This window comes from Mauremys reevesii, linkage group 12, assembly GCF_016161935.1.
Source record: "Mauremys reevesii isolate NIE-2019 linkage group 12, ASM1616193v1, whole genome shotgun sequence".
Lineage (NCBI taxonomy): Eukaryota > Metazoa > Chordata > Testudines > Geoemydidae > Mauremys > Mauremys reevesii.
The window spans coordinates 41,644,223-41,669,227 of NC_052634.1; the positions used below are offsets into that span (position 1 = coordinate 41,644,223).

Below are 25,005 nucleotides of genomic sequence, written 5' to 3' on the forward strand. Positions count from 1 at the left end.
CCCTTTTCAAGATCCATGTCGCTTGGGTGCATCTCTCCCCCCCAAGTCAGAATCCCCAGCGTGTGGGTGCTCCCATCCCCCCATCCAGGCTCTGCATAAAAAGAGACCATGTCTTGCTGAGGCTACGCTGCAGGGGCTATTCACAGGTGTGATCCTACTACTGATCAGCACGGGAGATTTGAGCTGCTCCATTTCCAACCCGGGCCGGTTGACCCCTCCTTAGGCAACCTGGGGACCCAAAGCTTCCCTAGGATCACCATATTGATACTGAACGTAGTGGGGACACCCGATTGGCACAGCCGCCTGCAACCCAGAACTCCTGAGCTCAAGCAATCCACTGGCCTCAGTCTCCCCAGGCACTGGGATCACAGGCACCAGCCACGGGGCCCAGTTTGTTTTGCAGCCTGGCAGCTGGAGCTTTAAACTCTGCTTGTGAGTTCTGTGCTTTGGCCAGACGGGGACAACCTGGAACTGGGAAATGCTCCTGCTCCCCCTGCCCCCATCTCATGTCGAGCTGCAGGCGCCGCTGTCCTCCCAGGTAAGATCCCGGATGTTTCGGTGCCCCCTTCCCCCGCCCAGGTGTCCGGGTACCTCTGCCCCCCACACAGAATCCTGGATGTGTGGGTGTCTGTCCCTCTGCAGAGGATCCCGGAGTGTGGATGCCCTTGTCCCCCCCTACAAGATCCTGGGTGTGTGGGTGCCACTCTCCCCCCCTGTAGATCTCTGGTGGGTGGGTCCCCAGGGTGTGAGTGCTCCCATCCCCCGATACAGGCTGGGGGGTTGTATAACTGGCTCTCCCTGTCCTGCCCAGGCGGTGCTACAGCAGCTGTTCACAGGGGCAGCAACCCCACTGTCAACCTGCAGCTTTAACCTGCTCCAGGGGTGACCTGCTTCACCCTCCTTTGGGAGCCCGGGGATCCCGAACTTCCCAGAATCACCTGATTGATGCCGAGCTTAGCACAGACACCGGCTCAGCATGGCAGGGAGCTGCCCTGAGCCTTGACAATCATCTTCCCTCCGCCTTCTGCTGCACAGCGAGGATCCCACGCGAGAGGCTTTATGCCCAGTTTGTTCAGGAGCGTCCCAGGCTCCAGCTGTAAACTCTGCTGGTCAGTTCTAATCTTTGGCCACACGGGAACGGCACTTCGGATCGCAGATTGTAACCCGCGGGCAGATCTCTTTGCGCAGCCAAATCCCTCCCCAAACTGAACATTGAAGCAGCAGCTCCCATTGGAAAGATCAGGATTTTTGCCTTTAAAAACAAGGGAAATGTCTACAGCGAGAGACTGAAGAAGCTCAATTGATTTCATTGACTGGAGGTTAAGAGGCGATTTAATCACTGGTTTAAATACGTTTTACAAATTACCAGAGGGGGGGATATGTGAGTTGAAGGGTTCTTTAATTCACCAGACAAAGACTGAACAAGACCCCATTGGCTTGCAGTCGATGTCAGAAAATCCCAACTGGAAATGACCATTTTTTAACCGTGAGGCTAATTATCTAGTGGAACAAGCTCTGCAAGGGAAGTGGTAAATTCCCCATCACTTGCAGTTTGTAAATCAAGACCGCAGCTCTTGCTGCAAGATACCTGGTGTGTGGCTGTCCCTGTTCTGCGTTTCGGGATCCCTGGTACATGGTGCCTCCCTCCCACCAGTTCAGGATCCCCACAATGGGTGCTCCCATCCCCCCATACAGTCTCTGCGGGGGAGGGGGGGTGTATAAAAAGAGACCGTGTCTCACTGTCTTGCCCAGGTTACGCTGCAGGGGCTATTCACAGGTGTGATCCCACTACTGATCAGCACGGGAGTTTTGACCTGCTCCATTTCCGACCTGGGCCATTTCACCCCTCCTTAGGCAACCTGGGGACCCTAAGCTTCCCCAAGATCACCATATTGATGCTGAGCTTAGTGTGGACACCCGATCAGCACAGCCCCCTCACCAGGCCAGAGAAAGCAGCAGGTTTCCCCTATTGTTTCCCGCTCTTGTTTTCTTGACTAGTTTCTCCTCTGCACCAACTTGTTCTTTTCCTATGTGAGCCTGGCTAGCTCAGTTGGCAGATTATCAGTCTTTTAATCTGAGGGTCCAAGGTTTAAGTCCTTGATCAGGTGATAAACTACTCACCAAGATCTAAAACTGTCTTGCTGGAGTCCTCTTTGATGTTACTTTTTCTCTGTAGGATTTTCCCTTTCTTCAGAAGGGCCTTTTTGTGTGTGGGTTTGAAGGGGCAACTTCCTGACAGCCCCTCTGTCCTTGCAGCCTGGAGGAATAAAGGCCTCTGGGCATAGAGAATGTTCCTTCCCTGCACACACACACACACACACACACACACACAGAATATCCCTAAGGAATTAGAATCACCTGCTGCCTTCCCCTGTCCTGCTGGATCCGGAAATGAAGATGCTCTTCAGCCTAAACCCATGTCCCTTCTTTTCCCAGTGCCCCTCAGTCCCAACCCTCAGTCCCTCCTATGCTCACTGCTCCTCACTCCCAACCAGAGCCTGCTCCTCTTCACCCTTCTCCTCTGTCCCAACCCACAGCCCCCTCCTATTCCCAGTGCCCCTCAATCCCAACCCACAGGCCCCTCCTATTCCCAGTGCTCCTCAATCCCAACCCACAGGCCCCTCCTTCCCTCCAGCAGCAGGTGCTTCAGACCCCCTCAGGAAGATTTTCTTGCAAGGTTTCGTGTAGGAGTCTGCATGTAGATTTTACAGTATGTTGGAAATAGGTTGGGTCGCTTGCCGAAATGATCACTTGTGGCTGGTGTTGGATTCCCAGTCTCCATGTTATAGGGGCAGGAGAAATAAAGGGTTGTTATCCTTGTTGTGTGAATCGAGGGCAGCACAACTGTGCTTGGCAGACCCTGATTGAGGGACTCACCCTCAATTCAATAGCACTTGCTAGGCAGGGGACAGGGGTTCCAAAGCCAAGTGGGCTGGGGCTTGGGTCCCAATACTAAAATGTAGGTGTTAGACCAACGTTAGGACAGAGTGGCAGTGGAGGGATGAGTGAGTCCCTAGACAACATAGTGAGTACGGGGCCTTCTTATTTTCCCCCTTTTCCACCCAGGATGGCAGGTGAACTCTACAGAGGCACCTCTGGGCTTGCACTGACTAAGGACAACAGCTGTGAGTGGGGTGCAGAGCGGGGATGGCTCATGTTAAAGGACTTTTGGTTGCTGGACTTACGAACCGTAGGGAGAAGGACACTGCCCAGCTTATCTGGGGGGTGGGTCTTTCCCTCGTGGTTTATGTTTATGTGTTGGGGCTGCTGACATGACTTCTGCTAACCCTGGGCTTACATTGCAGTGTAGACATATCCTGAGAGGGCATCTATACTGTGACAAAATCCCGCTGGCCTGGATGGTCTGATTTGGGCTCCTGGGGCTCAGGTTGTGGAGCTAAAAACTGCAGCGTAGACATCTGGGCTCAGACTGGAGCCCAGGCTCGGAGACCCTCACCCCTCGTGGGGTCTCGGAGGCTGGGCTCAAGCCCAAGTGTCTACACTGTAATTTTATAACCCTGCAGCACAAGCCCCACAAGCCTGAATCAACTGACCCAGGGTTTGAGAATAGTGACTTGGGTGTGTTAATGGCAGTGTAGACATAATGCTAGGCTGTGTCCACACTGTAATGAAACACCCATTGCTGTCCCGTGCCAGTGCAGGCTCCCAGGCTAGGGCCGTGGGGTGGTAAATTTGCAGTGTAGACATCTCAGCTCAGTCTCAATACCGGGCTCTGGGAGCCCTCAAGGTTGGGAGGGAGTTTAGCAAGCAAAAAAGGTAAAATGGCAGTGGAGTATTACCCTGGACTCGATGGCATTTCTCCATTGGTCTGTCTGCTCTGGGGCAGGGACAATAACATGTCCTGCTGCATTCGTTATTTCAAAGGGCGGTTTAGGATTTTCATTCTCACACACGGTGCACAAAGCAGGACTCAACCCTCGGTGTAAACTAAATGAGCCGCCCACAGGTTCTGCCAGCCACAATGAGCCATTCCATGTGAGAGCCCAGACCTGCCCCTGTCCCAGAGGAAGCAGGATCATCTGTGACAGGCTGGAACACTGACCTATCAGCTCTTAACTCCCAAACTTTCAGTAAGTCTGTTATCAGTGCCTGTGAGTATAATTTAAACAACTATACTGGGCTGGACCAAAGAGCTCTGTGTTTTGTCCTTCCACAGTAGCCAATACCAGGTTGCCCAAGAGTTAGTCAATAAGGCACCACTGGGAATTGAACCCAGGATCTCCTGTTTACAAGACAGGTGTTTTAGCCAGCTAAGCCATGGTGCCTGCCTGTGGCAACAACACACTGTCTGCCCACACCTGACTCCCTGCCAACCCCACTGGGGCCTGACAAGCTTTGCTTGTGTTTGGATTCTGCAAAGCAGAGGAGCAGGTGAGGTTTTCCTTGCAAGCTCTGTGTGTGTGTGTGTGTGTGTGTGTGTGTGTGTGTGTGTGTGTGTGAATCTTTGGCCAGGTCTGCACTACAAGGTTACTTCAGCATCATTATATTGCTCAGGTGTGTGAAAAACACACAACGCTCCCTCGGTCAGCAGCTTTTGGCTGGTGCACACACTGCAATACCACATCTGGCGACAAAATTGCCCTGTTTTGGTGACAAAATAAAACCACCTCGACAAGAGGCCTAGTGCTTTTTGCAGCAAACTTAAAGTGACAAATGTCAGTGTAAATGCTGCTGGTCATTATATCACCATAACTGGCCTCCACCAGTATCCCACCATGCCTGCCGTGAACTCACCTGCCCTGCATTCCTGCTACAGAGCCATGGGCCCCTCCCCTTTCATAGCTCCAGAAAGTTCTGACAGCTGAGCCACTATCTATACCGGGATTAGCTTGATAGAACTGCATTGCCAGCCTAAGTCATGTAATTACACCAACCTAATTTTGTAGTGTAGACCTGTCCAAAGAATCACACACACACCTTGGGAGCAAAACTTCATCTGCTCCTCTGCTTTATAGAATACAAACACGAACAACACTTGTCAGGGCCCAGGGGGATTGGCAGAGAGTCAGGTGTGGGCCATCTTTATCCCAGGAGAGATGGACTCTAAGGGTACGTCTCCATTGCAATGTAAGCCCAGGTGTGGCACGCTGTGCTCATAGCAGCACCGGGAAGCCCTATATTCACCACTCTCATATAATGATGACATGGTTTGTTCAAAGTCTGCCTTGTGACGTATCATTTCAAAAGTCTTGATCTGTTGAACATTAACATCGTGTTGGATTGTGTGTGCTCGCATTGGTTGGGAAGTTATAAAGTTTTGCTCTGTGTGTGTTACTGAAATATGTTATGAGGTTGAGAAATGCCCCCCACCAGCCTTTCAGGTGTGACAAGGGAGGAGCCAGACTCGCTGCTGGCCCATTGAAGGGATCCACACTCCCAAGGACTAGCCCAGGAACCGTGTACAATGCAGACTTCTCCAAGGGTACGTCTACACTACAAGACTATTTCGAATCTACTTAATTTGAATTTGTGGAATCGACCTTATGAAGTCGAATTTGTGTATCCACACTAAATACACTAATTCGACTGTCTGAGTCCACAGTAACGGGGCCAGCGTCGACTTTGGAAGCGGTGCACTGTGGGAAGCTATCCCACAGTTCCCGCACTCCCCGCTGCCCATTGGAATCCTGGGATTTCCCCCCAATGCATGCTGGGGGGGAAAATGTGTCGAGGGTGGTTTTGGGTAACTGTCATCATTGAACCGTCAATCATGCCCTCCCTCCCTCCCTCCCTCCCTGAAAGCGCCTGTGGGCACTCTGTTCGTGCACTTTTCTGCTCAGTGACAGCGCAGGCGCCACAGCACTTTGAGCACGGATCCCGCTGCAGTTATGGCCGTTGTCAACTCCTCGCACCTTATCGTCCACCTCTTCCACAGTCAGCTGCTGAGAAATAGGGCTACTTTTCAATGGTACTGCGAGCACTGGTGGACCATGGGGGACGTTTTACCAACATCAACGTCAGGTGGCCAGGCAAAGTTCATGACGTGCGTGTTTTCAGGAACTCTGGTCTGTTTAGACACCTGCAGGAAGGTAGTTTCTTCCCGGACCACAAAATAACTCTTGGGGATGTGCAGATGCCTATAGTGATCGTCGGGGACCCAGCCTACCCGCTAATGCCCTGGCTCGTGAAGCCCTATGCAGGCGCCTTGCATAGCGACAAGGAACTCTTCAAGTACCAGCGAGCAGTGAGCAGCGTGACCTGTGACTGTTCAGTTTCTTTACAGAGAAGCTGAAGCTGCCCCTGTTTCTTTACCAAGTGACTGTTGACTAGCATCTGCAGTTACATACCCCGCCCACCCCGCTTTCCCAACTTCCAACACACGTTTAAAAATAAAATACATGTTCCACTGTAACTTTACAAAGGTTTCTTTATTGATGACTTTGCGTTACAGGGTTGAAACTGGGACACGGACTGTGCTGGGTAGGGTGTGCAGTGATGTAAAGACTGCCTGTAAACTCGAGGAATGACAGGCTCCTGCTCCAAGAGCGGTCTGCAGTGCCGGACTGGATGTTTCAACGGAGCCTGCCATCCCTCCTTTTTGGGACTCTGTGTGCGGGGGCTATGTGGCCTTTTGGCGGGGGAGGACGGATACAGATTCCTCTGCTGCGTGGCTCTGTGGTCCAGGACAGGGTCCGTTGCATGAGATCTGTAACCCCCCTCCCCCGCTACAAAGTCACGTACCCCCCCACCCACACAGAACCTGCAAACCACCTCCCATACCAACCAGGGTGCCTACTGACTGCAGTGTGTGTGTGACCTGCTGCTGATCCTGCCCCCATGTCTGTACCCTGGTAAAGGTGATTGTCCTGTCACATTACCAACCCCCTTCCCCCCCTTCAAACACAGTCTCCTCTAAAAGAACATGACGGAAACAGTAATTAACAGAAAAGTATTTTTTATTATCAACTAGACAGTTAGGGGATGAAACTGGGATGGGGGCTTGGGTGAGGCGGGAAGGAAAGGACTTTTCAAAATTTAGGGTATGAGAGCTTTTGGGTACTTGAGCACTCTGCTGGGGTGCAGTGACAGTTTACACGGCCTCTGGCGCCCCTCCTTCTGGTTATTTTGGGTGAGGGGGGTATGGGACTTTTTTGGCGGGGGAGGGCGGTTGCAGATACACTGCAGGGAGGCTCTGTCCTCCTGCCGGAGGTCCTGCAGAACATGCACAAGGCGCAGGAGCATGTCTGTTTGCTCTCTCATTAGTCCAAGCAGCGTTTGAGTTGCCTGCTTGTCTTCCTCACGCCACCTCTCCTCCCGTTCGCTGTGTGAGCGCTGGTACAGAGACAGGGTCTCCCTCCACTGGCTCTGCTGGTCCGCGTCGTCTCGGGAGCACCCCATAAGTTCTGCGAACATCTCGTCCCGTGTCTTTTTATTTCGCCGCCTAATCTTTGCCAGCCTCTGTGAGGGGGATGCTGTGGCGGGTCTGGAGACAGTCCAAGCTGTGTGATGGGAAAAAGGGAGTGAATTCCTTGCCAAGATAAATGTTTGCGAACAATGAACACAGTCTAGTCTGTCTCTGTGAATTCTGGGTTGAGATCCCAGTGCCTGATGGGGCAAAAACCATTTTCGCGGGTGGTTCTGAAGCTCAGCCCCCTGTTGCTATAATGATGATGGTTATCAGCCATATTGTACCATCTACCAGGAAAAATTAGGGCCAGGCACCCTTGATTGACCTAACGGATGGTAGTCTGCATGGTTACCAGTCCTTTTGCACTGCCCCATATGCCAATAGGCTGATGATGAGGATGGATATCAATCCGATTGTACCACCAACCATCTATAGCATGGGGGGAGCAAGGATGTTGGTGTTGAGAGCTGCACCATCGCGTCTATCTGCAGCATTCAGTAAAGATACGGTGACATGTAAAAGAGTCAAGAGAGGATTGTTTTCCCTTTCACTTCTGGGGGTGGGTGGGGGGTTGCGTAAATTGCCTAGCTATGCCCTGACCCACCGCAGACACTGTTTTTGACCCTAGAAGCATTTGGAGCTCAGCCAGGAATGCAAATGCTTTTCGGAGACAGCAGGAACTGTGGGATACCTTGCGTCCTCAGTCCCCCCTCCCTCCATGAGCGTCCATTTGATTCTTTGGGTTTCCGTTACGCTCGTCACGCAGCAGAGTGCTGAGTCTCTGCTATGCCGTCTGTCTGGAGATTTTTTAAAAATACTCAGGACCAGGTGTAACATTACAGTACTTCCCCTAATTAGATGCAGGAGTCTCCGAGCGAGATCACCCTGAGGATGGTCACTGAAGGAGTTAGAGAGCGCATGCTGCGTGAAAGCCAGCACAAACCAGGGGACTATGCAGCCATGCTCGGGGAGGCAATGCTCCCTGAGTAGCTCATGAAAGCCTCGTGCGGAAAAGTGTGCTACCACGGAGCACCCAATAAGGCAGCTATCCCCAGGAGCCTCCTGCGGAGGCTTTTAGATTACCTCCAGGAGAGCTTCGTGGAGATCTCCCAGGAGGATTTCTGTTCTAGCCCCATATATAGAGAGACCTTGTTTTCACATACTTCAGATTCCTGTTATATTAAGAATAAAAGTTTACATGGTTAAAGCACTTACCGAGTGATCCTTCCCCTGATTCAGGGTCTGGGTTAATGGCCGGGGACGGTTGGTAGGGGATCTCCGTGACGGTGATGAAGAGATCCTGGCTGTCGGGGAAACCAGCATTGTAAGCGCTGTCGCCTGCCTCGTCCTCCACAAACCCTTCCTCATCTTCCCCGTCCGCGAACATTGCCGAGGAACTGTCCGTCGACACTGTCCCATCGTCAGAGTCCATGGTCACTGGTGGGGCAGTGGTGGCAGGCTCCGTAGCGTCCGTTTGCCGCTTTGATTTGTTGGTAGCCTTGTCTGGGGTCCTTGATTTTCCCGCGGCGCTGCGTTGCATCCCAGCTGTATCCTCTGTCTCTCATGGCTTTGGAGACCTTCTCGTAGGTCTTTGCATTCCGTTTTTTGGAGCGCAGCTCCGAAAGCACAGACTCCTCGCCCCACACACCGATCAGATCCAAGAGTTCCCGGTCAGTCTATGCTGGGTCCCTCTTTCTATTCAGAGATTACATGAACTCCTCTGCTGGAGAGCTCTGCATCGCTGCCGGTGCTGCTGAGCTCGCCCCGATGTCCACCCACGAAATGAGATTCTAACTGTCCAGACAGGAAAAGGAATTCAAATTTTCCCGGGACTTTTCCTGTGTGGCTGGTCAGAGCATCCGAGCTCAGACTGCTGTCCAGAGCGTCAACAGAGTGGTGCAGTGTGGGATAGCTCCCGGAGCTAGTAAGTTCGATTTGCATCCACACCTAGCCTAATTCGACATAGCCATGTCGAATTTAGCGCTACTCCCCTCGTCGGGGTGGAGTACCGAAGTCGAACTAAAGAGCCCTCTAGGTCGAATTAAATGGCTTCCTGGTGTGGACGGGTGCACGGTTAATTCGAATTAACGCTGCTAAATTCGAATTAAAGTCCTAGTGTAGACCAGGCCCAAGATAGCACAGAGACAATGGACACTGCTTGACTCACATGGTAACAAAGGAGCTTCCTAGCAAGTTGGAAGAAACTATGAAAGAGGGGAAGAGACATCATGACTTGGCCTCTCTCCCCCACAACTCAGCTGGTGGAAACACACCTGGAGGACAAAGACTGAACTGATTCAGAAATCAGAAGAGAATAATAACAATAATACTTGCAAACCAAAGTCCCCAAACAGACTAGTATTAGTTTTTCAGCAGAAAATTTTCAGTTTGGGGAATTTTGTTTTCTCAGTCAGACCTTGCCAAGGGAAGCAAGGAGAAAATGTTTGAGTTGCCTCCTTCAGAACAGCTTGGCCTAGACACTAGCTCTGGTTCACTGCTCTGGCCTTGCTCAGGTTGAGGGTATTTTAATAATTTGGCCAGGTCCCAGGGTGTTTGGGGGAGAAGATGAGGATGTTACCTCTTGAGATAAAAACTAAGAAATACAGCACCAGAGAATTTCTTTTTTAAAGAAATCTGGGATTTAGACATTTTATTTAAAGCAAGGGAGTTCTGAGTTTCTGAGAAGGTTTTTGTTTGCAAGAAGCAACATTGTTTGATCTGTCATTGTTCCAAAGGGGGAGATGGTTGTCTACAAAGGAGGGGTGAAAACTAAACACACCCGATGAGGATGGGATTCGAACCCATGCATGCAGAGCACAATGGATTAGCAGTCCATCACCTTAACCACTCGGCCACCTCATCTGAGCTGTTAGAAAAAGGACAGAAAGAGAAATCTAAGGCCAGCAGAGCTAGGGACAATAAGGCCTTTTTAAATACTAAGCGGAAGCAGGGGCTGAATGAGCTCCCCCCTCACATCCAGTGAGGAGCTGGGGGAAAGACTTCAGGAACAGACCGTGTTTGCACAGACACACCTACTCTGCCTAGCTATGCAGCATGATGGGGCCGCTTTCCCAAAATGACCAGTTTCGGCTGGTGGTGGGTTACAAATCACTTTAGGATTGAATGGAATGAAATGTTATTATCCTTCCTGCATGAGTGAAGGGCAGCAGAACATACCTAGACCGTCCTGATGGAGGGGTCGGTGGGTGAGAAATAGCTTTTATTGGACTTCATAGAAGTGATTGAGAACATCACCCTAAAACAGTGGTCCCCAAACATTTCACTCTGTGACCTCTTAGCCATGGCTGTGGCCCCTCGGAAGTCACAGTTGAGAACATGGGCTGGGAGTGAGGCTGTTGCTTGCTGGGGAAAGGGGTGCAGACAGGGGTAAGGGGGTCGAGGCCGAGCTGGGAGCCAGAGGCCCAGGCTGAGGGTGGGGTTGGGGAAGAGCTGGGGCAGAGTGGGGCTGAGCGCTGCTCCCTCCATGGGGGCTGGCTCAGGCCCTGAGGTGCCTCCATGAATGTTCCTCTGTGTCCCCCTAGGAATCATGCCCCACATTTTGGGGACCACTGAACCCTACTCACTAATCAGCGGCTAGTGATGCCAAAGCCCAGGGAAAGGGAGAGCAAGTGTGGGGCCCCCAGCGCTGGAGCTATGTGAAGGGGCTGCAGGAGAGGGGCAATGGCTGGTGGCCCAGGGAGTTAAGGGCAAAGGGGGCACAGGAGGGGGCAGGAGTTAGGGGTGAAGGAGGTGCAAGGGTTGGGAGTGCAGGAGCTAGCGGTAAAGGGGGAGTGGGGATCGTCCAGGGGCAATGGGGAAGTGCCAAAGTACAAGCTTTGCCAAGGGCACCATTTTCCCTAATGCTGGTTTGAGCAAACAATTGGAAATGACCCTTCAGTGAGACCAGAACCATAATGTAGAAAAGCCCCTTTGTCAAGTGGTGGTGGCTGAGGGCTTAGGGAGATGGGTTAAAAAACAACAGGCATCTTTCTGTGGAGGTTTGATTCTTGCCTGCTAGGCAAGGCTGGTGTGTGGTGTCTCTATGGCTGCACTTTCAGTGTCTGATCTGCCACAGGGAGCCAAGTCTAGACATATTCAGAGGCTCTATGCCAGCGTTTCTCAAACTTCCTTTCACTGCAACCTCCTTCTGCCAAAAAAAACTTACTACATGGCCCTGGAAAGAGGGACCAAGCCCCTCCACACTGGGCAGAGGCAGGGGAGACAAAGCCTGAGCCCTGCCCCAGTGAGGGGAGGGCAAAACCAGAGCTTGAGGGATTCAGCCCTGGGTGGTGGGGCTCAGACATTTGGCTTCAGCCCCAGGCCCCAACAAGTCTAATGCCAGCCCTGGTGACCCCATTAAAACAGGGTTATGACCCACTTTGGGGTCCTGACCCACAGCTTAAGAACCACTACTCTGTGCTGGTGGGAGAGAGTTTTCCTGGGGGTGCAGTTAATCCACTTCCCAAGAGGTGGCAGCTATGTCAGTGGGAGAAGCTATATCGGTGGGTGTGCAAGCTGTGGTGTTTACCACATTTAAGAAGTTTAATCAAACCCCATTTTTAAAACCTCCTGTGGTCTGGGAATGGCAAAGGAGCTCGAGGAAGCAGGGTCCGTCCTGAAAAGTCCTGGAGATCACAATTCGATACTCTTGTTGTCATGGGGGCATAGCTCAGTGGTAGAGTGCCTGACTGCTGGTCAAGTGGTCGTTAGTTCAAACCCCTGTGTTGTTTGATAACCTTCTTTCTTTTTTCAAAAAAAAGGAAAACATTTTCATTTCCATTCTCCATTCTGTTCAGGGGCTCCACTATACGGGGGTGCTTGATATGAATGTAAAACTCAACATTTTGCTGTCCAAATGCATAAAAACCTAGCAAAGCTGTCCATCAGCTGAAATCAGTTCCAATCCTCTAATTGTCTAGTTTATGTTTTCATCAATTAAACAAAGTTGTCATATGAATGTACATTTGCAGATCCCTCTTCTCCAGGAGCTGTGCTGTGCAGAAGAACAAGAGCCACATCCAGCTGCAGTTCAGGAATCTGATGACCAAAGAGCCACCAAATGTTCTGAGGGCTGGAGAAAAATGCCTTCTAGTGAGCTATTGAACGAGCTCAACCTGTTTCGCTTATCAAAAGAAGATTGAAAGGTGACTTCATTGAAGTGTTGAAGGGCCTTAATGGAGAGAAAATATTGGATATGAAAGGGCTCTTTAATCAAGCAGAGAAAGGCATAACAAGACCCAATGGCTTGAAGGTGAAAAGAGACAAATTCATATTACAAATAAGGCACAAATATTCAACAGCGAGGATGATTCACCACAGGAACAAGCTACCAAGGAAATTGGTGGATTCACCATCTCCTGATGTCATTCAATGAAGACTAGATGACTTTCTGGAATGTGTTTGCCCCAAAAGTAGCTCTTGTGTCATACAGGAGGCCTGTGATATGCAGGGGGTCAGATTAGATGCTCTAATGGTCTCTTCTGGCCCTAAAGTTGACTAATTTCTGAAAAACGGAGTGTAGCATTGGGAGCAGCGTCTGATGTTTTCCTGTCTAGCCGGCTTGCTTCCTAGAACGAACGCTCCTTGAGTGGGGTGATCCACAGGGAGTAGCTCAAACCTCCAAAGTGCCTGGCCAGGGGCAGGACATTAGCACAGCAAGGGAGGGGTGTGGCAGTGACATCACAAAGACTTTTGCAGGACCTCAGACTATTGGTCGAAGGTGGTGGGGAGGTGGTGACCTCACAGAGAGATGCTGACATCAGCCAGGCAGCATGGGTGGCAAGTTTGTAGAAATTTTGGTGGTGCCCAGAACCAGTTCCCCCCCAAACTCTGCCCCCACCCTAAGGCTCTGGGTGGGGTTTCGGGGGGAAGTATGAGGTGCTGGTCTTGGGGTGGGGGTTGGGGCATTTGAAGTGGTGTGGGGTGCTGGCTGTGGGTGGGTGTTTGGGGGGTGGGTGCTGGCTCGGGGCTGGGGCTGGGGGTGGGTGTACAGGAGGGGGTGAGGGGTGCAGGCCTTGGGACGGAGTTTGGGTGCAGGCTCTGGTCTGGGGGTGGGGAGTAGGACGGGGGAGGCGGTACATGCTCTGGGAGGGAGTTTGGGGATAGGAGGGAATGCAGGGGTGAGGGCTGTGGGGCTGAGGATGAGGGGTTCATGCTGTGGGGGCTCAGGGCTGGGGCAGAGGATCAGGGTGCAGGGGGATGAGGGCTCTGCCTGGGGCTGAGGATTAGGGTGCGGGGGATGAGGGCTCTGGCTGGGGATGAGGATTAGGGTGTGGAGGAGATGAGGGCTCTGGCTGGGGCTGAGGGGACGGAGGGGATGAGGGCTCCGGCTGGGGCTGAGGATTAGGGTGCAGGGGGGATGAGGGCTCTGGCTGGGGCAGAGGATTAGGGTGCGGGGGGATGAGGGCTCTGGCTGGGGATGAGGATTAGGGTGTGGGGATGAGGGCTCTGGCTGGGGTGAGGATTAGGGTGCGGGGATGAGGGCTCTGGCTGGGGCTGAGGGTACGGAGGATGAGGGCTCTGGCTGGGGTTGAGGATTAGGGTGCAGGGGGGATGAGGGCTCTGGCTGGGGTGAGGATTATGGTGCCGGGGGGATGAGGGCTCTGGCTGGGGCTGAGGGTACGGAGGGGATGAGGGCTCTGGCTGGGGCAGATGATTAGGGTGCAAGGGGGATGAGGGCTCTGGCTGGGGCAGAGGATTAGGGTGCAGGGGGGATGAGGGCTCTGGCTGGGGCAGAGGATTAGGGTGTGGAGGGGTTGAGGGCTCTGGCTGGGGTGAGGATTAGGGTGCAGGGGGATGAGGGCTCGGGCTGGGGCAGAGGATTAGGGTGTGGAGGGGTTGAGGGCTCTGGCTGGGGTGAGGAGTAGGGTGCAGGGGGATGAGGGCTCTGGCTGGGGCAGAGGATTAGGGTGCAGGGGATGAGGGCTCTGGCTGGGGCAGAGGATTAGGGTGCTGGTGGGAGGAGGGCTCGGGCTGGGGTGAGGATTATGGTGCAGGGGGGATGAGGGCTCTGGCTGGGGCTGAGGGTACGGAGGGGATGAGGGCTCTGGTTGGGGCAGAGGATTAGGGTGCAGGGGGGATGAGGGCTCTGGCTGGGGATTAGGGTACGGAGGGGATGAGGGCTCTGGCTGGGGCAGAGGATTAGGGTGTGGAGGATGAGGGCTCTGGCTGGGGTGAGGATTATGGTGCAGGGGATGAGGGCTCTGGCTGGGGCAGAGGATTAGGGTGCAGGGGATGAGGGCTCTGGCTGGGGCTGAGGGTATGGAGGATGAGGGCTCTGGCTGGGGATGAGGATTAGGGTGCAGGGGGGATGAGGGCTCTGGCTGGGGTGAGGATTAGGGTGTGGAGGGGAGGAGGGCTCTGGCTGGGGCTGAGGGTACGGAGGGGATGAGGGCTCTGGCTGGGGCAGATGATTAGGGTGCAGGGGATGAGGGCTCTGGCTGGGGCAGAGGATTAGGGTGCAGGGGATGAGGGCTCTGGCTGGGGCAGAGGATTAGGTGTGGAGGGTTGAGGGCTCTGGCTGGGGTGTGGCTTAGGGTGCAGGGGGGATGAGGGCTCTGGGGGGGGATGAGGGTTAGGGGGTGGAGGATGAGGGCTCTGGCTGGGGTGAGGATTAGGGTGCGGGGATGAGGGCTCTGGCTGGGGCTGAGGGTACTGAGGGGATGAGGGCTCTGGTTGGGGCAGAGGATTAGGGTGCAGGGGATGAGGGCTCTGGCTGGGGCAGAGGATTAGGGTGTGGAGGATGAGGGCTCTGGCTGGGGTGAGGATTATGGTGCAGGGGGGATGAGGGCTCTGGCTGGGGCTGAGGTACGGAGGGGATGAGGGCTCTGGTTGGGGCAGAGGATTAGGGTGCAGGGGATGAGGGCTCTGGCTGGGGCTGAGGGTACGGAGGGGATGAGGGCTCTGGCTGGGGCAGAGGATTAGGGTGTGGAGGATGAGGGCTCTGGCTGGGGTGAGGATTATGGTGCAGGGGATGGGGCTCTGGCTGGGGCAGAGGATTAGGGTGCAGGGGGATGAGGGCTCTGGCTGGGGCAGAGGATTAGGGTGCAGGGGGGATGAGGGCTCTGGCTGGGGATGAGGATTAGGGTGCAGGGGATGAGGGCTCTGGCTGGGATGAGGATTAGGTTGTGGGGATGAGGGCTCTGGCTGGGGCTGAGGATTAGGGTGTGGGGATGAGGGCTCTGGCTGGGGCTGAGGATTAGGGTGTGGGGATGAGGGCTCCGGCTGGGGCAGAGGATTAGGGTGTGGGGATGAGGGCTCTGGCTGGGGTGAGGATTAGGGTGTGGGGGATGAGAGCTCTGGCTGGGGCTGAGGGTACGGAGGGGATGAGGGCTCTGGCTGGGGCAGAGGATTAGGGTGTGGAGGGGATGAGGGCTCTGGCTGGGGCAGAGGATTAGGGTGCAGGGGGGATGAGGGCTCTGGCTGGGGCAGAGGATTAGGGTGTGGAGGGGATGAGGGCTCTGGCTGGGGCAGAGGATTAGGGTGCAGGGGGGATGAGGGCTCTGGCTGGGGCAGAGGATTAGGGTGTGGGGGGATGAGGGCTCTGGCTGGGGTGAGGATTATGGTGCAGGGGGGATGAGGGCTCTGGCTGGGGCTGAGGGTTTGGGGTGTTGGAGAGGCTCAGGGTAAGGGCAGCCTGCCTCGCCATTAGTGCGGGCAGGCACTAGGACGCTGGGGCAGCAGACTGCCGTTCTCTGGCAGCACTGCGCTGGCTGGGGTGAGGGGCGGGCTGCTTTCTGTCTGGCTGGGACGTGTTGCGGCGCGGCGGGGGGAATACGTGCGAGGGGGTGGCAGGTGGGGGCTGGGACCTGCTCCAGGCAGGGTCGCGGCAGCGGGGGGAGACGTGGGGGGGCCGGGGCCCGATCCAGGCAGGGCCGGGGGAGAGACCCAGCTCCAACTGTTGCTGGAGCAGGGCACCCGGCCCTGAATATTCCTGGAGCCCGGGCACCGCACACAGATATAACCTGCCGCCCATGTGCGGAGCGGGCAGGACCCATGTGGGCGGGGGGTGGAGACACACGTGGGGCAGACACGCTCCTGCCAGGAGGGCCCGGGCCCGGCTGCCTGGTTCGCCCCTTGCCCGGGAGCTGCAGGAGGGACCTGGAGCGCGGCTCGGCTGCAGAGCTCAGAGCCCAGGCTGGGCCCAGGAGCGAGGGGATGGGGGAGCTGGGGGTGTATCGGGGGTTGGAGCCAAGAGTTGGGTGGAAATGGGGCTGTGCCACTGCTGCCTGGTGGGGGGGAGCCGCCGGCTTTTTTTTTTGGCTCCGCCCTCCGCGTCCCGATATTTCATCTTTGACATCTGGTCACCCCAGCCTGATGTGAATGAGGACGTCTGGACCAAGGGGGCAGGGACTGGCCTTTGCTAGAGAAACCACTGTCAAGTTTGAGCCAATTAGGACAAGTCAGCAAATAAGAACAACCTCAGGTCTCAGTAACTGCTGCAGGTAGCAAAGTCCTACAGGGAGCAGTTTCTGGCACTACATCTGCACAGCTCTGCTCCCCGGCTCTTCTCGGGCTCCTGCTCTCTCCTTAGCTCTGCCCCACTCTGGCCCAGGCAGTTCCAGCTCCCACGGAGGATGGGACCCCCTGGCCTGGTGACTCCCTCATTACACTGCCTGGCCTGTCAGTGCGGCTAACTTGGAGCTTTGGCCTCTCCCCATTGCCCAGGGGCCTGTCAGTCTCAGGGGCCTGATTTCCCATTGGCCCTTGCCCCTTCTATTGGGACTGGGAACTAGCCAACCAACCCCCCCCCCCGCACACACACACACTAAGTTTTAGTAAAGGGCCAAGAGCCCCTTACACAAACCAGCCCCATGAGGGTCACCACTGTGCAAAGAAGGCAGTATGAACTGGTCCCATGGTGTAATGGGCAGCACTCAGGACTCTGAATCCTGCAATCTGAGTTCAAATCTCAGTGGGACCTTGTGTTGGCTTGTGGTAAAGCCCTGGAGCTCCCAGTGCTCAACTTCCCTGTCTCCAGCTGTGCAAGAGCCAATCTTCCCCCTCCTGCTGGGTGACTCACACCTCCTAGAGCTAGGGTTTTGGCTGGGGTGGCCACAATGGGTTGGGGCTCTAGAACTTGCTACCCTGGTGGTTGGGATTCTTGCTGCTTCACCTGGTGCCCACAAGTTTGGCCCTGGTGCTTCCTGCCACACTTTTCCTCTGGCCCACATGGCGCTTGAAGAAAGAAGGGCCAGGGCGGGGATTGATAGTCAGGGCTTGGCAGGAGGGAGGAAGAGCCCCAGGCTGGAGCCCCACACACCTTCCCTCCTCCTCTGGGCACCTAGAGCAGAGGCGGCCCAGCTCTGTCTGCTGGACACCTCGGCAGAGTAGGTGAGTTCATGTAAATACAGTCTGGTCCCAAAGCCTCCCCCAACCCTGGCTCGTCACTAGCTGTCAGGGTAGAGTCATCCACACCTTGCTTCCAAATCATCATTTGAAATTCTGAGGTTGGCCAACATTGCCGAAGCCAATGCACCGACATTGTCAGCAAACACAACAGCAAACACAACCAGGCTTTGTCCAGACTTTTCAATCCTATTTTACTTTCTCAGGTACAGGTATTTTTCATACGTTGGACCTGCTTTTAAAGTGTGTGTTAATGTTTCAATTTCCATTCAAATTTGCAACCAGTGACAACACTGCCAGCGCTGCATGTAACTACCTGACCACTGGTGGGGGGTGTTGGGGAAATTCGGGGGAGGGGTGCACAGCTCCCTGGCTGGGGGGCGTATAGGGAATGCCGGTTTCACTGAATTGAGTCTCCTACTGCAGCACCTCAGTAGGTTACATCAGAGAGGAGCTGCAGTGTCTAGGCAGTGGGATGCCTGTGCCTTTAAGAGCCCAGCCCTGGGAAGCCCATGCTGAGAGGTGCTGCCTGTGGGAGGGGAAATAGAAAAGCCCCTCTGCTCCCCCCACCCTGTTTTTGCAAACACTGGAGTCTCAGCCCCCGGGGTAACTGTTACCCCTCTGCCCCTGCCTGTGCCGGGGTTTCACCCTCTGGCAGCGCCTCCCCCTGGGCTTAACTCCGGCTCCTTCCCCCCTCCCTGACTTTGCCCTTCAGCCCCTCTCCTAACTCTGCCTCCAGCTGCTTGACCCCCCGACGAGTCAATTTCCACCCCCTGCTCAGACCCTGGCCACCCCCCTCCTCTGATTTGCCCCCCTTTGCCCCTCTTTAATCCCTGTAAAAAGTAGGGGGGGCTGGGTCCCATTCTCGGGGGCGGGGGGGCTGGGATCCTGGCCCCTGCCTGCCCAATGCTCAAAGCGCCCCACGATCTTGCGGATGTTTGCCGAGAGCTGCAGGGTCACCTGCAGGGAGAGAGAGACGCGGTTAGGAGGTGATGCAGCCAAGGGTGCCTCACCCAACACTGAGATGCAGCCACCTCTGGGGTGGGTTGCACAAGTCAGCAAATGAATTTGGAACAGGAAATGCACTGAAAGGACCGAGGCAGCTGCAGGAGGTGGAGAAAACCAGAAAAAGCAGGAGCCCTGGATCCCAGCCCTGCCCCTCCCTCCCTCTACCTGCTAACCCCCCTCCCCTCCCAAAGTTGGGGGGAGAACCCAGGAGTCCTGGTCCCCAGCATTGCCCACCCCCATATTCCATCCAACAGCTGCCCCCCCCCCAATTACAGGGCAGCGCCATGGGGCACACCAGGGCCTGCTTATTTGCACAGGACGGGCAACACCAGTGCCTCGGGGGAGAGATGATGCTAAGGGAGAGGCAGGCAGCAGACACCCCCACGACAGAGAAAGAAGTGCCAGGGGGCGCCGTGCTGCAAGGAGAGAGGGGGGTTGGCAGGGAATGGGAGGATCTCCCCTCACAGCGGGTGCATCTGTCCCCCCCGCAATTCCTCCCCAGCCCTACCCCGGCCCAGGCTAATCCCGGCCCAGCTACCAGGGTTACATTTGGCCTGGATTCCCCAGCTGCTGCGGGAGGGACGTGGGGCTGGGGAGCATGAGCCTCTACTCCCCCTTCCCCCGACACAGCTGCATGGGAACTGACCAAAGGAGCCTGCAGCACTGCTGCCTAGAGGAAACTCAGGCACCAGCCCGTGACAGGCCTTGACGACAGATCACCAACAGATGGCAGGGGAGACGTCATTCTGACCCTGCTTCAAGTAGATTGTGGCAAAGATTCAAAAACAATGAACGTTAAAACTCACCAAACGTGGGTCAATCCATCCTCATCGTGGTGTCCGCTCGTTATATTCCACACCCCAACGTAGCCCTCAGATGGACAACATACCCTCCTAACTCAGTGTCTGTACGTTAACCTTTTACCCCCAGTCAGGGCTACTGCAGATTACGTATTCCTTATGCCACCCGATCTTAAACCAAACTTCGCACCCCTTGGGTAAGCCATACGTTGTTCCCTGAGCACCAGAAACTTCTACGCCTAAACGCTGTGCCGTACACTTTTTTTATTTTTGAGCATCATCTTAATAAAATGTTGATATATGTTCGAGATCCCGGCTCCTGTTCCGTTGCAAGGCGTGTGCGTTTGCTCCGGGTTTTAGTCTGCTAATACAGCGGGCGGGGGCGGGGATCGTGCCAGACGCGCTTGCCTGCTGCAGACACGGATCCAAGGTTGAAACTCATCCCCCCACAAGCTGAAGGCTTAACTGAAAACAGTTTAAGAAGTGCTCTCATCTCTGGCACTCAGCTACCCAGCTCCCAATGGGGTCCAAACCCCAAACAGATCCCTTTTACCCTGTAGAAGCTGTAAAATCCTGTGACCAGGGCAGCTGCCTAGCAGCCAGCGCATCTGCCTGCCAGCACGAGAGCGTGTAAGGCACTAATCCGGATAGCAGCAGCTGGGTGGCAAGCAGCACCAAGCACCAGCAGAGTGATGCAGTGGGAGTGTGCTGAGCCCATAACCCAGAGGTTGATGGGTCGAAACCATCCTCCGCTAGGCATGTGCTTGTTTCTTTTCCCTCTGGGCCTTCAAGCGAGCCAGTGACCAGCAGAGCCCCAAGAGCCTAGGCCATGAGGCAAGAGGTGGTTGAGGCGAAGTGGCGGCCTGCCAGGGAGCTCCCTGGCACCTCTGGCTGCCTGGGCTGAAGGCAAGAGGCAGGCCTGGGCGTGGCGAGGGCCTCCTGTCCAAGAATGAGATTGCAGTGCTTCCTGGTCCCCTTTTCCCACCCACACCGGCAGGCAGCTGCTGCGGGAGAGTACGAGGGAGGCTCTGGGGGCGCTAGGCAGCGCTGAGTGTGTGGCTGTCAGGGGAAAGAGCCGAGGCTCCCGACTCGACCTGCCATTGACTCGCGTGGCTCTGCGCACCGTCAGCCGGGGCAGGCCAAGCTGCGGACGTGACTCAGGCTTGGGCCGCATGGCCGTGCTTTCCTGATGAGGCATGAGGCAGGCCAAGAGCTTTGCACAGCGTACAGGGAAGTGGGAGGGAGGTGTCTTTGAGCCGGCCTGTCTCCTCCACTTCTCCCTTGCCGCTTGGGCGGAGGCGGGAAGGGAGCGAAATGTTCCCGGCTGAAAGTTTTTGTGCTCGGCCTTGAGGATTAAGCCTGAGCCTCCGGCACGGCTGCTGGCAGATGGGTTTCTGAATGGCATCCAGCCCGCTCTTTGGACCACCAGCTGAAAGCACTGAGGCCAAGCGGCAGCAAAATGGGATCTTTGAGGCTCCCCCTAGGCGTCAAGGAAGTAAGGAAGTAGCACAGGCTTAGCGCCATCCCTGGGTGGGCTTGAACCACCATCCTTTCAGTTAACAGCCAATCTTGCTGACCCATTGCACCACAGAGACATGGAGAGGCAAGGCTGTATTGAGCACAAAAGCCGGGAATCAGCTCAGGGTTCGGTATAGCACACGCATGCAGTGGTTAGCCAAGCAACAGCAAGGAACTGGACTGCTATGGAGCGAAAGTTCTGTGGGAAGGAACCGAAAAGAGCACCGGGGCTGTGGTACAGCGCTCGCATACACTTTCTTTGGCCTGTTTTGCTGGAAGAGTTAACAGTGAGAGACTGCTAGTCACAGGTCAGTGGGTGGGTTTGTGCAAAGTAGGAGTGTACAGGGAACTGTCTTTGAACAGAAGGAAGGCGAGGAACCAGCGAGAGGAGGGAGGCTGAAAGACTTCTCTGTCTTTGAACAGAATTCTGTGTTAATGGTTCTTGCTTTGAATTCCTCAATTGGAGTCATTTCGGGGAAGTGATCCTCACTTAGTTACCTAATTTTCAAAGTCATGTGAATGGTGTTTGGTGCGTGTCTGGGAGCTCGTCATGGTGAGGTAGAAAGTGGTAGGGGCAGAGAGGCTGTGTAACAGCCAAGGGTGTCAGCCTTGTTTTTCGGCTCTTTAGAGCTCAGACCCAAGGGTATATTATTTCTGTTCACTGGATTGCTGGGTAGTAAGTCATCTATTGGACTTTGATTTATTGTCTTTTGTCTGCAGGTAGTAAATCAATCACCAAATGTGCTCCTGTTGATTCTGCAACTTTACCAGGGTAAGAGGTGGGAGTGGAGTGGATGGGGGAGCCCCACCTGTGAATCCTGTGCTGTGAGGACAGGAGGTAAGTCACAATAAGATATATCAACTTCAGCTACACTATTCTTGTAGCTGAAGTTTTGTGTTTTACATTGACCCTGTTCCCCCCCCCCCATTGTAAACCAGGCCAAAGTGTAAGTAGTCTCTTAGCCTATCCATGCTGTGATCAAGTGTCTTGGGGTCTATCTACACTATGAAATTAGGTCAGATTTATTGAAGTGGTTTTTTTAGGAATTGTTTTTATACAGTCGATTGTGTGTGTCCCAACACAAAGGGCTCTAAGTGCATTAAGTCACTGGACTGCATCCACAGTACCAAGGGAGCGTCGACTTCTGGAGCGTTGCAATTTGGGTAGCTGTGGGTAGCTATCCCACAATCTCCGCTGTCCATTGGGATTCTGGGTTGAGATCCCAATGCCTGATGGGGCAAAAACAGTGTTGCGGGTGATTCTGGGTACATGTCATCAGACCCTCCTCGCCCTCCCTCCCTCCGTGAAAGCAACAGCAGACAATCATTTCGCACCTTTTTTCCTGGGTTACCTGAGCAGACGCCATACCACGGCAAGCATGGAGCCCGCTCAGCTCACCGTCACACCGTACGTCTCCTGGGTTCTGGCAGACATGGGACTGCATTGCTACACAGCAGCAGCTCATTGTCTTTTGGCAGCAGAAGGTGCATTATGATTGCTAGCCATTGTCATTGTACTCCTAGGTGCTCTTTTAGCTGATCTCAGTGAGATCAGTTGGGGTGCCTGGGCAGACAAGGGAGTGACTCAGCCAGCTCATTCCCATCTTCTGCCAAGCAGCCAGGCGATGACGATGGCTAGCAGTTGTACTGCCCCGTTTGCTACCAGCCTAAAATGTAAAAGCTAGATGGATCAAAACAAGAAATTGACCTGATTTGTTTTGTGAAATCAACGGCCTGCTAAACCCACGGTTTTGAGTTCAATCCTTGAGGGGGCCATTCTGTGTGACAGTTGTTTGTGTTTCTTCTTGATGCAAAGCCACCCCTTTTGTTGATTTTAATTCCCTGTAAGCCATGCCGTCAGTCGCCCCTCCCTCCATCAGAGCAATGGCAGACAATTGTTTCACACCTTTTCTCAGCGCAGAACCAGAAGCTGCAAAAGCAAAACCAGGCAAGGAGGCGACAGCAGTGCGGTGATAAGAGTGATGAGGACATAGATATGGTCATAGACTTCTCACAAAGTATGGGCCGGGCAATGTGCCCCGGCAATGTGCACATCATGCTGATGAGCTCACCATGGTCACCTGTGCTGATCAGCACACCACGCTGGCCAAACAGGAAACGAAATTAAGAAGTTTGCAGGCCTTTTCCTGTCTACCTGGCCAGTGCATCTGAGTTGAGAGTGCTGTCCAGAGTGGTCACAATGGAGCACTCTGGGATAGCTCCGGAGGCCAATACCTTCAAATTGTGTACACACTACCCTAAATTCGACCAGACGAGGCTGAGTTCAGTGCTAATCCCCTCGTCAGAGGTGGAGTAAAGAAATCGATTTAAAGAGCCCTTTAATTTGAAAAAAAGGGCTTTGTCGTGTGGATGGGTCCACGGTTAAATCGAGGTAACGCTGCTAAATTCGACCTAAAGTCATAGTGTAGACCAGGCCTCCGAGGGATTTTATAGCTACTGGCTGGCTGGGTGTCCAAAAAAGGGAGCAACCCTCCCCCCGGCTTCCATTGATCACACTTGGTAACTACTAAGCAGAAGCACAGAATCATAGATTGATTTGCTGGGTCTCCTGCAGGCTTCCTAACAGCACAGCAGGGCTGCTCTTGGTTCTGCACAATGTTGTTTCGTTTAGCAGTGACTGTGAAGGCACTTCCAGCTATTTGGCCGTGGGAACTCTGGTAGTAAGTGGACACCCTGTGTATGGCTGTATTGCTTGTAGATTTATATATTCTGTATTGATGTTACCAAATGGAGTATTTTGTAGCTGTCTGCTATAATTTCTTTAACTTGTATGAAATATGAATATGCTCCCTCAGACTTAACTACCTGCCTTTCACACACTCCCTGCCCCTCGCTCTCTGGGGTGGGAACAAGCCACCAGCATGTGTGTCCATTGGATTTTTTTTTTATTTAATTACTTCTCATTGTTAAATTATTTATGAGTGTTTTTTAAATTTCATTGCAGTGCGTTTTCTTCCTGCCACTGTCACCTGGCAGCTCAGGGATGTGAGATTCTCCTCCATTGCGTTTCTGCCTACGGAAAAAGAAGAGAGATCACACCTCAGTACTTTTGGAAATAAAAGCAACCTGGAAACAAACCAGCTGTCTCCTCAGTGTGCAGTTTGTGTCTCTTTTGCTGCAGTTGATGTGTGTGCAGCATGTGTGGTGCACAGGGGCACTGTGTGCTCACATGGGAATTCACCACCCTTGGTGCAGGATTTGACTTGTTCCTGGAGTGAATGTAGCACTGTGGAATGTCAGGCACAGGCTGCATGACCCCTCCCATTTATCCTTGGCGCAGATACAGCCCAGGCAGCGCTAGTGCAACCTCCCATCCTGCTGCCCTCCACCATCATCTGCACAGCCCACCTGTCAGGGCAGGAGGGAATGTTGCTCCATGGATCCTGGTTCTCAGATGGGGCTGCCCTGGGATGGGGGTGTGTGGTTGCATCCATTAGGTCACCAGACTGAGCCTTCTAATATCCTTGGTGATTGTTCCCAAGATCCAGGACGTTGTGCTCAAACAAAGAAACATCTCCCAGCTTCCTGGTTGAAAATAAGGCCCTTTCCTTGCAATATAGAGGAAAGAAGTAGATCTTCACCCCAGATGGGACTTGAACCCACAATCTCTGGCTTCGGAAGACAATGCCTTATCCATTAGGCCACTGGAGCCCTGATGTACAGCTGTTGAAGAGATGGAAATTTCCTCTCATAAATGCACATTCCTCGCATTTGCTTCAACACTAAATAGCCCCTTTATGTGCCTTAGAGAAATGTCTGCATCCCCTGGCAGGGAGGCAACTGGGCAGGTCGCTGACAGAGCTGAGCACCACCTTTCTGCCAGCCATCGTTAGAGAAGAACCCCACCCTAGAGTCACCCCTCCCTCCTTCAGCACCTCCACGGCTGTGGCTCTGAGCGGCAGTAGGATGATTAGGGGGTGAATCCGGGGCTGGAAGGGGGGT

General features: G+C 54.1%; 3 non-coding genes and 1 pseudogene across 3 annotated transcripts; 2 read left to right on the top strand and 2 right to left on the bottom strand.

Annotated features, from left to right (window-relative positions):
* Window positions 1–25,005, top strand: part of LOC120375815 — a 451,158-nt pseudogene that overhangs the window by 404,866 nt on the left and 21,287 nt on the right.
* On the bottom strand, window positions 4,213–4,286 carry TRNAT-UGU. The gene has a single exon. It is a non-coding gene; the product is annotated as a tRNA-Thr (tRNA).
* Window positions 10,150–10,231, bottom strand: TRNAS-GCU. The gene has a single exon. It is a non-coding gene; the product is annotated as a tRNA-Ser (tRNA).
* Window positions 17,220–17,291, top strand: TRNAQ-CUG. The gene has a single exon. It is a non-coding gene; the product is annotated as a tRNA-Gln (tRNA).